Consider the following 15,649-nt stretch of genomic DNA (forward strand, 5'->3'; position numbering starts at 1 on the left):
AAAAAAAATTGGGTCAAGAATAAAATGATTTGCTTTTAGGTGTTGGTTGACTAAGAGTTATGATGAGAGGAATAAGAGGAAAACAGGAAAATGGGGGCACAAATTAAAAAATTACTATTGTATTTAGTGGAACAAGAACTAGATAAAATGGAGAGCCAGGGATGTGAGCACTGCTAGTGTGTTAAAAAGGTGAAGTAAAAAACCCCCAAAATGCCACAAACATAAGTTTGAGTCCCAGATAAGATATTGTTCGTTATTGAGGTTTGAATGAGAGGAGACGTAAAGGAGAAAGGAAGAAACTAATATAGAGGGAGAAAAGAAAGAGAAAGAAAGAGAAAAAAGAGGGAACCACTAAAAGAAGAAAAAAGAAAAAAGAGGAGAGAGACAGACAGAGAGAGAGAGAGAGAGAGAGAGAGAGAGAGAGTTAAGGGTTTTGGAGTGCAACCCTCATAGAGAGAAAGGAAGAGGAAAGAAAAGATAATGGGAGATGTAACACTTATGGGTAGTGTAGTTCAAGGAGAGGAAAGAGTAAGACCGGCAGAGAGTTAAATGACCAAATTGTAGAAGGAATAAAAAAATATCAAGAATGAAGATAGAGAAACAAACAAACAAATATAGTAAAATGGGATAGGCTATAAAGTCTGCGTATTATTCTTGATTTTGAGAGGTTATCTTATTGCTTTTTCTTTTCTCTCCCTCTTCCTGGTTGGTGACTCTGTATCTCACGTTCTGCCCCTTTGGCATGCTCAGGTAGAGGTTTGCAGTTGATAAGTCTCTATGGTGATGTCGTGTATTGTGCTTCAGTCTTGTTGGCAGTCGATGCCCATTAGCATTTATAGGCTCCGCCAGTGAGAGAGTCTGTGTTCCTGGAGCCTCTCTCCTAGTCTTTCCTTCCTCAATTAGTAGCCTGATAATCCAGCTATGGGGTTGCTGCTGCCTCTGCCTGGATAGTAAGAGGCTCAAAGAGCTGTCAACTCCCCACTCTATTTCCACTCAGCACAGGGCTCTGGGTAAGGCTCAGTCAGTCAGAGCTGCTAGCATAATCAGGCGGGGCTTCCGCCCACTCAAAGACCTCTGGCTCTGCCACCCTGTGGGATAACACGGGCGCGCACTGCCGAGGCACTTGGAGGAATCTCTCGCCCACTATCTGTGTGCGCAGATCAGGATATCAGGCTAGCAGTCTCACACTCTGAGTGAAACCCCCACCCGCACGGAAAAGTTTCAGCGTTGGAATTGGCTGTCGCTCCATCCCCGGGTGTGGCTTTTTCAAGGCGCTGGGGCGGGCCGAGATTCCGCTTTTTGGCCCACACAAAGGCCCCTGACTCTGCCTCTCTGTGGGATAACACGGGCGGGCACTGCTGAGGCACTCGGAGGAATCTCTTGCTCACTATCTGCACGCGCAGACCAGGATATCAGGTCAGCAGTCTCACCTGAATGAAACCCCCACCCGCACGGAAACGTTCCGGCATTGGAATTGGCTCTCACTCTGTCCCCGTGCACGGCTTTCCTAGGGCGCTGGGACGGCCCAGAGATTCCGCTTTCGGCCCACAGAGAGGCCTCTGACTCTGCCCCTCTGTGGGGTAACACAGGCACCCACTCCTGAGGTGCTGGGGGGAATCTCTCACCCACTATCTGCGTGCGCCAACCCGGAGATCGGGGAAAATGGCTGCCCCGCTTGTCTTTCTTTGTCTGGGTTTGGCGCGAGTGTTAGCTTGTATTGCCCGGGTTGCTACAGGAACAGTTTTTCCTCGGCCTGGATCTCTGTGCCACAGCCTGGTTCAGCCGTTTGTGCCGTGGCCTGGATCTATTCACCCCCTTTGCCCGCCTCAGTTTCTATATTCTAAGTTCCCAGTGAAAGCCGCCCTGTTTAGGTTAGTGAGGAAGGCGGAGCATTTCTTACTCCCTATTTCCTTTGGGTTTTGATTATATATTTAGCCAATTTTTCGCTCGACCATACCTTCGGGTGTATTGCAAAACATCTGGAGGCTCCAAGGATAGGTTTTTCTGTTTCTGGTTGAAGATCTTGTTGAGTTTTGGGGGAGATTTATCAGTATCGCTTCCTACCGCGCCATTACTCTCTTGATGGAATATTTTCTGGAAAGCCTTCTAAAATAACAACCATTTTGTTTTCTGACTTGTAAACTTTTAAAAAGATTTTTATTATAATAGAACTTTGGTAGTTACTTTATAAACTCCCTCACTCTCACCAAAGGATAATCACTTTAATGGCTTTTATGGCATTACATTTGTTGCATCTTGGAGATAGGTGAGAGTAATGGCAGCATGAGAGATGCCCTTGATCTCTCCCCTTGAACAGGTATAAAGCAGCAAAAGAACCCCAGCTGGGTTCTCAGGCTTACCTGAATGATCCGCATGTGGAATCCACTAAAGGTGGGAAGAGTTGAGAAGCAGGGTTGGAGATAAAACACACTTGTGGTTGGCTCTGGAAAGGAGAGAAATCATGTTGCTCTGGCTTTTTCCTGCCCAGGCTCTGGAGAGGGGATAAAGATAAACCTGAAGTGCCTGGGTCGTCTTCTGCTGGGAGAAGCAGTGAGATTGAGGGCAGTGGGGGAGATATTAACCAAAGTGGCAGTAGAACAAGGGGTCATGACCAGTGTTTCCATGGTCTGCCAGCTTCCCCCACTTGCACAGAGACAGAGAAAAACGAAGTGAAGACCCCCAGCCTCCATGATCCCACCTTCCTCACCTCATGCAGTATAGAGAGTGGCAGAAGCAGACCCCACAACTAGTTCTCCAGAGTCACTGAAAATATAGGTGCTCCCTGTCTGGTCCCCTGGGCTATGGAGATAAGGGGAGGAGCACTGAGAGGCCTGAGATTTCCATTGCTAAAGCTGTGAACATCACAGCATGCCTCACATGTAACAGCAGCTTCTCTATGGAGGGCCACCTGGGAATTTCAGAGGTAAAACTTGTAGTGCAACACCACCTAAAGGAAGAAAACAGGACAATCTCTCAAACTGGAAATTCTTTTTTTTCTTTTGAATTTTATTTTCTTTAATTTTTCTATTTCTTATTTTTTGTGGGTGTTTTGTTTTTATTATTTTTTTCTCTTTGTGTTTTTCTCTTTATTATTTTTATTTTTTCAATTTTTATAGTATTTTTTTAAATTTTATTTTTATTTTATTTATTCATTCTAGAAAGGAGAGAGAGGGGGAGAGAGAGAGAGGAGAGATAGAGAGAGAAGGGGGAGAGGAGTAGGAAGCATCAACTCCCATATGTGCCTTGACCAGGCAAGCCCAGGGTTTCAAACCGGAGACCTCAGCATTTCCAGGTCGACGCTTTATCCATTGCGCCACCACAGGTCAGGCCAATTTTTATAGTATTTTTAATTTTTATTTAAAATTTTTAAAAATTAAAAAAAATTTTTTAGTTCTATTTCTAATAATTTCACTCTCAAATGCCATCAAGGAAGAATAAGTCAAATACCATAGCTACATAAGACAGAGACTGAAAATGAAAAGAAAAATGAAAAATCTCAATCATATGGAAACCTTGGACTTAAATAATAGGAAATTCAAAGTTGAAGTTCTAAAAATACTCAACAAACTGCAAGAAAACATGGCTAGGCAATTTAATGAACTAAAAAAAAATTAATGAACAAAATGAGTACTTCACCAAGGAGATTGAGACTTTGTAAACAGAGTTGAAGAACTCAATACTTGAGTTGAAAAATGAGTAGCAAGTTTAGCAATAGAACAGGCCAGGTAGAGGGGAGAATCAGTGACATCAAAGACAAGCAACTAGAGATACTACAGAGAGAAGAGAGAGATTCGCAAATTAAAAAAAATGATATAGCTGTATAAGAGTTTTCTGACTCCATCAGAAAGAACAATATAAGAATGATGGGTATATCAGAAGAAGTAAGGGGTAAAGGAAGGGAGAGGAAGTTCAACAAATAATGAGAACTTCCCAAGCCTATGGAAAGAGTTAGATCCTCAAACCCAAGAAGCAAACAGAATGCCTAGTTATCTCAACCCAAACAGACCTTCTCCAAGGCACACTGTAATAAAATTATCAAAAGTTAATGAAAAAGAATCCTCAAGGCAGCTAGGGAAAAGACAAACATAACATATAAAGGAAGGTTCATTAGGTTATCATCAGACTTCTCAGCAGAAATGCTACAAGCTAAAAGAGAATGGATCTGAATATTTGAAGTACTGAAAGAGAGCAATTACCAGCCAAGAATAATATATACATCAAAGTTATCCTTCAAATATAAAAGAGAAATAAAAACTTTTGCAGACATACAGAAGCTGAAGGAACTTAGCACCAGAAAATCCCCATTGCAGTAAATGCTTAAGGGTTTTTTTTGGTACTGGATACAAAAAACAAAACAAAACTCCAACTAAAATCTCCAACAAGATCACAATAAAAACAAGGGTAAGCTGTGACAACAATAACATAAAAGGGGAGAGGATAAAGGCCTGAAGTAGCAAAGGAGGATGGAGAGCAGAAGCACTCATGGGATAAAGGACTTTTGTATATATGAACATTGTTCTCTTAATAATCTAATTGTAACCACCCATGAAAAAACCAGTACTGAAACACATAGCTTAAAAAAGGAAGAAACAGGTAAAGAAGTATGGAATACCACCAAACAAAAACAAATGACAGAAACACAAAAGAGAAAAGAATCAAAGGAGACACAGAACTACTAGAAAACAAAACATAAAATGGCTATAGGAAATCCTCAAGCATCAATAATTACCCTAAATGTAAATGAACTGAACTCACCAATAAAGAGGCACAGAGTAGCAGATTGGGTTGAAAAGCAAAATGCAGCTGTATGCTGCCTTCAAGAGACACATCTAAGCGCCATTCTGACTGGTGTGAGGTGATATCTCATTGTGGTTTTAATTTGCATTTCTCTAATGATTAGTGATGTTGAGCATTTTTTCATATGCCTATTGGCCATCTGTATGTCCTCTTTGGAGAAGTGTCTATTCATCTCTTTTGCCCATTTTTGGATTGGGTTGTTTGTCTTCCTGGTGTTGAGTTTTACAAGTTCTTTATAAATTTTGGTTATTAACCCCTTATCAGACATATTGTCAAATATGTTCTCCCATTGTGTAGTTTGTCTTTTTATTCTGTTCTTGTTGTCTTTAGCTGTGCAAAAGCTTTTTAGTTTGATATAGTCCCATTTGTTTATCCTGTCTTTTATTTCACTTCCCCGTGGAGATAAATCAGCAAATATATTGCTCCAAGAGATGTCGGAGAGCTTACTGCCTATGTTTTCTTCTAAGATGCTTATGGTTTCATGGCCTACATTTAAGTCTTTTATCCATTTTGAGTTTATTTTTGTGAGTGGTGTAAGCTGGTGATCTAGTTTCATTTTTTTGCAGGTAGCTGTCCAATTTTCCCAACACCATGGGTGGACCTTGACAACATTATACTGAGTGAAATAAGTAAATCAGAAAAAAAACTAAGATGAATCCATACATAGAAGGGACATAAAAATGAGACTCAGAGACATGAACAAGAATGTGATGGCAACAGGGGTGAGGGGTGGGGGGAGGGGGGAGGGGGTGAAGAAGGAGAGAGGGGTTAGGGGAGGGGAGGAGCACAAAGAAAACCAGATAGAAGGTGACAGAAGACAATTTAACTTTGGGGGAGGGGTATACAGCACAATCAAATGTCAAAATAATCTAGAGATATTTTCTCTCAACATATGTACCCTGATTTATCAATGTCACTGCATTAAATTTAATAAAAAAAAAGAAAAAAAAAGAGACACATCTAAGCTGCAGGGACAAAAGTAGACTCAAAGTGAATGGTTGGAAAATGGTTTTCCATGCAAATAATACCCAAAGAAAAGTAGGTGTAGCCAAACTAATATCTGACAATGCTGACTTCAAGAAAACAAAGGTAATGAGACAAAGATGGACATTTCATAATAATAAAGGGGATACTATGTAAAGAAGACAAACACTTCTTAATATATATGCACTGAATCAGGGAGCACCAAAATATATGACATCTAAAAATAGAAACTGACATAAACACAGTCATACTTGGAGATCTGAACACACTATTGACAGTTTTAGAAAGATTATCCAAACAAAAAATCAATAAGGAAATATTGGCCTTGAATGACACACTAGACTAAATGGACATAATAGACATTTACAGACCATTTCATCCCAGAACATCGGATTATACACTTTCCCTCTAGTGAGCATGGAACATTCTCAAAGGAAGACCATATGTTGGGCCACAAAACTAACCAATAAATTCAAGAACATTGAAATTATACCAAGCATATTCTCTGATCATAAGGCTTTGAAGTTAGAATTCAACTCCAAAAAGGAAGTAAAGAAACACACCAAAAAGTAGAAATTAAACAACATACTTCTAAAAAAAAATGGGTCAAAGAAAAGATAAAAGCAGAGATCAAAAGATATATACAAATAAGAATGACAACATGACATATCAAAACTTCTGAGATGTAGTGAAGTAGTGAAAAGGGGGAAGTTTATATCACTACAGGGTTATATCAAGAAATGAGAGATTACAGGTAAACAACCTAACATTACATCTAAAAGAACTAGAAAAAGAAGAAAAAAGGCAACCCAAAGTCAGCAAGAGAAAGGAAATAGTAAAAATTAGAGCAGAACTAAATGAAATAGAGAATAAAGAACTAGAAAAATTAATACAACAAAGAGCTGGTTCTTGGAAAAGATGAATAAAATTGACAAACCTCTGGCTAGACTCACTAAGAAAATGAGAAATGACTCATAAGCAAAATCCAAAATGAAAGAGGAGAAATTACCATAGACATCATAGATATAAAAAGGGTCTTACTAGAATACTATGAAAGATTATGTGCTACCAAATTTAATAATCTAGAAGATATGGATAAATTCCTAGAACTAAACAATCTTTCTAGCCTGAGTCATGAAGAAGTGGAAAACCTAAATAGTGCTATAAGCAGGGAGGAAATAGAAACAACTATCAAAAACCTCCCCCCAAATAAAAGCCCAGCACCAGATAGCTACAATATTAAATTCTACCAAACATTCAAAGAATATCTGGCACACTTATCCTTCTCAAAGTCTTCCAAAAAAATAGAAGAATCAGTATTTTCTAACATATTTTATGAGGACAGCATAACACTGAGACCAAAACCAGGCAAAGACAACACAGAAAAAAACTGCAGACCAATATCTATAGTGAATACAGATGTAAAAATCCTCAACAAAATACTAGCAAATCGGATACAACAACACATTAAAAAAATAGTATATCACAATCAAGTGGGATTCATTCCAGGAGCACAAGGATGGTTCAACATATGGAAATCAATCAATGTAATACACCATGTCAACAAAACGAACAAAAATCATATGATCCTATCAATAGATGCAGAAAAGGCATTCAAAAAGATATAACATCCCTTTGTGTTTAAAACACTCAATAAAATTGGAATAGAAGGAAAGTACTTCAATGTAATAAAGGCCATAGATGACAAACCATCAGCTAATACCATACTAAATGATGAAGGACTGAAAGCTTTTCCTCTAAAATCAGGAACAAGACAAGGCTGCCTACTTTTTCCACTCTTATTCAACATAGTTCTGGAAGTCTTAGCCAGAGCCATCAGACAAGAGAAAGAAATAAAAGGCATCCATATCAGGAAAGAAGAAGTAGAGGTATCACTTTTTGCAGATGACATGATCCTGTATATAGAAAACCCCAAAGACTCCACCAAAAAACTGTTAGAAACAATAAACCAATGTTGTAAAGTCATGGGATACATAATCAGTATACAAAAGTTCACTGCTTTTCTATATGCCAATGATGAAACATTGGAAAATGAACTAAAAAAGACAAATTCCTTTTACAATTGCAACAACAAAAAAATAAAAATACCTAGGAATAAACTTAACAAAGGATGTGAAGGACCTATCTACTGAAAACTACAAAACATTATTGAAAGAAATTGAAAAAGACACAATGAAATGGAAAAATATTCCATGTTCATGGATTGGAAGAATCAACATAGTTAAAATGGACATATTACCCAAAGCAATATACAAATTTAATGCAATCCTTATCAGAATCCCACTGTCATTTTTTAAAGAAATGGAACAAAAAATTACCAGGTTTGTATGGAACCATAAAAACCCCTGAATAGCCAAACAATCCTGAGGAAAAAGTATGAAGCTGGAGGTATCACATTTACTGACTTCAATTTATACTATAGAGATACAATAATCAAAACAGCATGGTATTGGCAGGAAAACAGAAATACAGACCAATGGAACAGAATTGAGAGCCCAGAAATAAAACCATATATCTACGGACAAATAATCTTTGACAAAGGAGCCCAAAAGACACAATGGAGAAAAGATATCCCTTCCAATAAATGGTGCTGGGAAAATTGGAAAGCTACATGCAAAAGAATGAAAACTTGACTACAGTTTGTCCCCCTGCACAAAAATTAATTCAAAGTGGATCAAAGACCTAAATATAAGATCTGAAACAATAAATTACATAGAAGAAAACATAGGTACTAAACTTCTGGACCTTGGCTGTAGAGAACATTTTATGAATTTGACCCCAAAGGCAAGAGAATTAAAGGTAAAAATAAAAGAATGGAACTATATCAAACTAAAAAGCTGTACAACAGAAGAAATAGACAACAAAGCAAACATGCAGCCAACCAAATGGGAAGTGATATTTACAAACAACAGATCCAATAAGGGGCTAATATCCAAACTATATAAAGAACTCACAAAGCTTAGCAACAAACAAGCAAGCAATCCAGTTAAAAAATGGGTAGAGGACCTGAACAGGTACTTCTCTCAAGAAGACATACAGATGGCCAACAGATATATGAAGAGATGCTCATCTTTACTAGCTATTCGAGAAATGCAAATCAAAACTACAATGAGATACTACTTCACACCTGTTAGATTGGCTATTAGCAACAAGATAGGTAATAACAAGTTTTGGAGAGACTATGGAGAAAAAGAAACCCTCATTCACTGTTGGGTGGGAATGCAAACTAATACAACCATCATGGAAGAAAATATGGTGGTTCCTCAAAAAATTAAGAACAGAACTACCATATCACCTTGCAGTGCAGCCCCTCCAGTGAGTACCCCAAAAAACTCGAAAACCCTGATACATAAAGACACATGTACCTCCGTGTTCATTGCAGCATTATCACAGTGGTTAAGACATGGAAACAACTGAAGTATTCCTTGATGGAGGACTGGATAAAGAAGATGTGATACATATGATATATACAATGGAATACTACTGAACCATAAGAAATGATGACATAGTGACATTTACGACAACATGGATGAAACTTGAGAATATTTTATAAAGTGAAATAAGTAAATCAGGAAAAGCTAAGAACTGTATGATTTCACACATAGCTGGGATATAAAACTGAGACTCATGGACATAGATAAAAGTGAAGTGGTTACCAGGGGGAGGGGGTTCGGTTGGAGGGGAGTAAAATGGGACAAATATATGGTGACTGAAGGAAAATTATTTGAGTGTAATTGGTGGTTTCAAAGCAAACAAGATAGAGACAATGTAATATTGTAACTAGTTGGCTTTAAGGTGATCAATTTTTTTTAAGGTAAGTTTATAAAAAAAGAGTCTCCTCCCCACCCCTGTACTGACTTCTTAGGGACTAATGTTCTGAAAAAGGAGAGAAATTTTCCACTAAAATGAACTCTGTGAAGATGTTATGGATTTTAAAGATATTTCATTCTTGTGTTATTTTTTAAAAGCCTTACGGAGACAGGCCATTGTGTAGTCAGATGGGGGTCTGCCTGATGGGTGTGCTCCTGTCCTGATGTCCGGGGTACAGGTGCATGTAAATGCCCTCACTCTTGAAGCTCCTGGTTCCTTTATCCAAAGTACTTTCATCTTTCCTATGAAGTTGCAAGTTCTCCCTGAAAAGTTGAAGCACGCTTTAAAGATATGAAACAAACAGCCATCATTTGGGACGGAGACAGTCCACACTTCACCAGGTATGTCTATCTTAGGGTAGCAGCTCTCAACCAGGCCATGGAAGGCAATTTCTGAAAGGCCCTGCTGGCTGCATATCTAACACTGACCCTGCACTAATCTCCCAGGAGTGTAGTTGTTCTCATGGTGCTCCTCTGCTCAAGGGCACACACGCTCCTTACTGCCAAGTACATGTTCATCTTCAGGCAGCATGACCACACACCATCTATAGCCTTGCCCATGCTTCCTCAGTTTCCCACCTTTGCCTGTGCTGTCTGTGGCTCCCAGAATCCAGTTTCCATTTGTGTCACCCCAACAGGTAATTTCTTTGCTGCAAGCTCATCTCAGACATCACCTCCTTTCCTGTCTCCTCCCAACTAGAACTCACCTTCCCCTTCTGTGTATATCCTCATTCTACTGTTATCTTCCCTGTCTTAAGGTTGTCATGTCACCTTTGTGAAATAATGTTTATCAGATGGTTATGGACCCTTGTGTATTGCTGAAGGGCGGGCATCTTTGTCTTACTCACCTCTGAAGAGCCAGCAATGCCCAGCACTGTGCTTTGGGTTCCAGTGGCTGCACAGTAAATTCCAGAGGTGTTGAGCTCTCTCCCTGCCACCCCTGCCCCCCACTGTCATATAGTGAGAGGGGGTGGGGAGCATGAGCAGGTGCTGGTGGGAGTCCACAGCCCATGTTGCTCTCCAAACCTTAATGCCCATGGACAGCTCTAAGTGCTGTCTGCCTTTGGCTTTGAGTCAGATATAATAAAACAAAATCAGCCATTAAGACTAATGCTTTTTAACTTTCGTCATAAGGCTCACAAAAGATGTTTGCTATCTCTGACTATTGTCAGATACAATAAATATAATTAATCTCTGGAAACACATAGATGAAATTATTTAAATCATGGCTTAGTTTATTTCCAAACCTCCGAGTCTCCCGGGGCATAGAGCAGACCCACGGGGCCTGTTGCTGCCTGAGGCACCTTTAGCCCTTCTCCCAGGTTGGGCTGCAGGAATAGTGGCTGTTTCTTGGCATTTTAAACTTGAAAGTAGAAAATGCTGGGCTCTCCACAGCCATCTCTTGGGGACTCTCTCAAAGAAAATTTATTTGGGCAACAAAAGTGACCTTTCCTCTCTGTGTTCCCACCTCTAATAAAGTCAAGGGCGGACTTTGCAACAGCGTCCCTCCAGGCAAATTAAATGAGACCACAGTCCTGAAAGGGAACAGCACAGAGTTCTTTTCTCCACCTTAGTCTCGACAAAGAACTCCTCACCATGGGTCACTATGGCTTTGGAGCTACTGTAGTATAAAAATCATTGACTTGATGAATGAGAGGCATACTTAGGGTTAGGTCCAGCAGCCCTATTTGATAAATAAGAAACTGAGGCTTGGCAGGCTACCATGCCTTGCAGGGGGCTCCATAATGCCTGAGTGTTGGAGGCTGCGTGAAAATTATCTTTTCCACTGGGATCCTGTCAATCTCGTGGATTTTTCTTATACCTTTTGCCAGAAAGGATTCTTTGTACTGTTTCATAGTTTCCATGATGGAAAGGTTTGGTCCATAAGACTGTGCATTTCTTGCCATTCTGATGGCTCAGGACAGAAGAGGAACTTCTTAGGTGCAATAAATCCCAACCTCAGTGATGAATGAGACAGACACGGACTGCCCTGAGGAATCTCTCAGCCAGAGAGTCATCAGAATTGTTTAGTGAGATTCGAGGAATGTTAATGGGGAAGTATTGGGTGTCTGTCTGGAACCTCTAACTGAAGGGTGGCAGAACTTGGCTGGAGGACCCTCAGCCTATTCTGAGTCAAAGGAAGACGGGCATAGCAGGGGTTCTGGGAGGCTGTCTCTCTCCTTGCAGGTCCACACCTACCGTAGGCACGGTTGTGACCACATCTGGCTTCTCTCTTCAGCCTTCTCTCTCCTGCCTGGTTGCTAACATACACCTTGGCTTTTTTTTTTTTTCAATTCTCTGCCCAAGCTTTTCTTTACTTTCATTCCTTTGCATACACCCTACCTGTACTGGATATGTAAATGACTTCAAGCCCTTATCATGCTTTAGGATTCAGATTTCCATCGGATTCTCCTGTCCAACATCATAGCACCTGTGTAGTCCTCCATTGCACTTCGTAGCAGTTGTCTGTGCTTGTCTGTGTTCCTTACTGGCTGGTGAGCTTTTTCTTTGGGGGTCAGAGGTGCATCTTATTTGTGTGTCTTATTTGTCTCAGCATATGTAGCACAATGTTTTGCACTTTGTTATTCTCAATGCACATTTGTTGTATCAACAGATGAAGAAATAGAGGCCTCTGCCTGCCACTCCAGTTCCCCTTTCTCCTCCTTTTCCTTTCCCTGTCTGTCACTTTATTCATCTTTCCATCTTTCCTCTCTCCTGCCCTCCCTCTATCCTTCTTTCCATCTATTCATCCAACAGATAATTTTAAGAATCAGCTATGAGCTTGGCCTTGAGCTGCTCATGGGCCCACAGATGAGTTGGGTGGGCAATGAGATCCGCGATAGTTTAGCAGGGTCCCACTGTTACAGGAGTCTAAACAAAGGGCTCCTGAGCACCAAGGGTGGATCCGAGTGTTTGCAGTAATCTGGAAGGCTTTGCCAAGGAAGTACTATCTGAACTGATTCTTAGGAAATGGGAGAGATTTGCCTGGTGAGGAAAGACAGCAGGAAGGGGCTGCACTGGAGGCTTCAGCACATGGAGAGAAGGACCCTAAGTTGTGGACAGTGAGAACTTTAATGCTCCTATGTGGACGTGGGGCAGGGAGAGCAGGGAAAGGTTGGTAGGGGAAGTGAGGGGAGCCAAGGCCCAGGGCACTGGGCCCTCGCTTGCCTCTATACACAATGGGAGTTTTACTATGTAGGCATTGGGGATGCTGCTGAGGTTTTTCAAACAGGAGCCATCTATTGTGTAGGAAGCTGATGATACCTCCCCAGGGCCATCTAAGAGAAAATCCTGGAGGGCCAAGGTGCACCTTGCACACAGGTTCTCAGTGCTAACTTGCCATGTGCTCCTTACTCATTCTGCTTCTCTTTCCGCAAAACCTAGTCTGGCCATGGGGCATTGCCAACCCTGGATGAAGGTGCCCCAAGAGGAAGGATGAAAAGTTTAAGGGGAGTAGCCAGCTCTATTGTAAGTATTTGTCACCTCTGCCTCTGGAGAAATGGGGCTTTTGAAATGACAGTGATTATCAGCCCTTTATGTTTCTTACTAGGCATCTCATTTCCTTAATAATCCATATTAGCCAGAGAATTTGTTATTTGGCACTGACTTAAATATGCACTTACCGAATTTTCCTGTTTTGGAATGGATGAAGGGACTCCTCCTTTCTGGACTCTTCCTTTCTGGACCCCTCTTGTTAGGACAACAATGGCAAACCTTCACTGACTGATTTGAGGAGGCCATTGAACTCGAGAGTAGTAACTGTGGAACCAGTTGTTTACATCAGGGCACCCTTGATCCATCTAAGCGCTTCAACAGCTTAATTAACAGGGCCAGCTAACATTCTATATCATTGTAATAATATTTACTCTGGAAACTCACAGTCGAATTAAAGTTTCTATCTCAGGCTCTGCTGACATCAAAGAATCCTAAACTTCCTCCTCACCAGGAGGTTTATGAGGGCCCTATTTTGGCAGTGGGACACAATTCCTCTCACAGATGCTCACTGAATTCATGAGCTCTTAAGGACTGATGTTGGATTGGAGGCAATCTGTTCAGTTGTTTCTCAACCTGGCTGAACCACAGAGTCAACTGCGGAGGGTTTGGAAATTTCTAGATTCCTGGGGCTCCACTTCTGGGAGCCTGATTAAGGAGGTAGGGTAGAACTATGACACTATAGATAATTTTTTTTTTCAACACCTAGTTCTTCTCCCCGTTGTGAGAACTGCTGCCTTCATTTGAAAGATGCTGAGGGCTATAAGGGTAAAGTCACTTGGATGATTAAACCGTTTCGGAAGCATCCTGGGTCTCTCCAAGTAGAAGAGAAACTGATAGTATGGGCCCCTGGGGAAATACTTTTATTAGAAAAGCCCCCAATTTTGACTTAATGGGGGGCACTTCTGTGGTGTTTCTAAGAGTGGATTTTCTGTCCTCATGCCAAGAGCAAGAGTCTCTTGGGCGCTTGCTAAAAATGCTGATCCTGGGATCTTCCATAGACCCACTGTATCAAAATCTCTGAGGGTGGGGTCTAGGCATCTATTAATTCCTGATGCACATAAAAGTTTGAGAGCCATTGGGTTTTCTCTTTTTATGTCATCTGGCACCTCCCTGTTCAAGGTGAATACTCAGTGCCAGCCTTCTGCCACTTTCGTGGAGATTGAAGCTTGCAAGCAGGGACACATGCAGTGGTCTGTCCTCCCTCTTTGTGTCACTTGCCACTGCTGACTTCACACGCTTGAGGTTTTCTACCTGGTGATGTCTGTGTAGACCCCTCTCTGTCCCCCTCTGGCTCATCTCTGTATCTGTCTCTTTCCTGGACTTCCCTTCCTCCACCCACCCCTCCTGGGCAATCACACGTTCTCTCTTGGTTTCCATAGTGATGGCAGTGATGATTTCCAGAAGTTTTTCACTAGCCCAGATGGGTCCTAGCTTCAGACCCATCCATACAATAGCTGATTGAGTACCTGCATTTTGGATGTCCCCCAGACCCCCTCCAATCCCCGTGGCTGAAGGAGCTCGTGGTCTTCCCGAGCCCCTGGTTCCCCTTCTCTCCCATACTAGAGTTGATGGTGCTGCCATTCATCCAATTACCAACCAGACTTGCCTCCCCCTTCACCTGCATCTATGAACAAACCCTGCCATTGGAGCTGTTGTAAGTACCTGCATCAACTATAGCTCACTGAAACCAGAAAAACAGAAAACAAAAAAGATAGACCATATTTCCCCATGTATAAGATGCTCCCATGTATAAGACACACTTTAATTATGGGGCCCAAAATTTGAAAAAAAAAATGTATTACATAAAGTTATTGAACTCATTTTATTCATCATAAAATTCATACAACTCATCACTGTCAATAAAGCAGGAAATGCAAGTAAAAAAATCTACAACCACTATATAAGATGCACCCAGTTTTTAGATCCCAAATTTTTTGAAAAAGGGTGTGTCTTATACACCGGGAAATATGGTTCCTAAATTCTATGCTCTGCTTTCTCTCCCTAGTGCCACTGACTCACCCCAGACCATCATCCCTCATCTGGGACTTGATGCAGCCTTCTAAGCTAGTCTCCTTCCCGTCAGTGTCTTCCCGCCCTCCCCTAAGCCATCAGCCAGCTTATTTCCATAGTGATCTTTTAAACATCTGACCACGCTGTCCTTCTTGCGTAAAGCTCTTCAGAAATTCTGCATTGCCTTCCGGATGGAGCCCAAACTCCTTAGTGTACCCTTCAGAGTTTTCTAAGCTCTGCTGTTCCTCTACTCCGCTCCCACACATCACTTCCCCTCTCTCTCCAGGACCTTACATCCTAGTCAGTCTGAATTGCTCTGCTCTCTGTGCCTTGAGGCATTTGCGGAGGAAATTTCTGCCACCTGGAATGGAATGCCTTTCTGTCGCTATATCCTTCCTTCCCATCTGTTTGTCCAGTGGGTCACCAGTCATCCTTCCAGACACAACTCTGCCCCTCTGAAACCTTGGATGACA

The sequence above is a fragment of the Saccopteryx leptura genome, chromosome 2, assembly GCF_036850995.1.
Source record: "Saccopteryx leptura isolate mSacLep1 chromosome 2, mSacLep1_pri_phased_curated, whole genome shotgun sequence".
NCBI classification, from domain to species: Eukaryota; Metazoa; Chordata; class Mammalia; order Chiroptera; family Emballonuridae; genus Saccopteryx; species Saccopteryx leptura.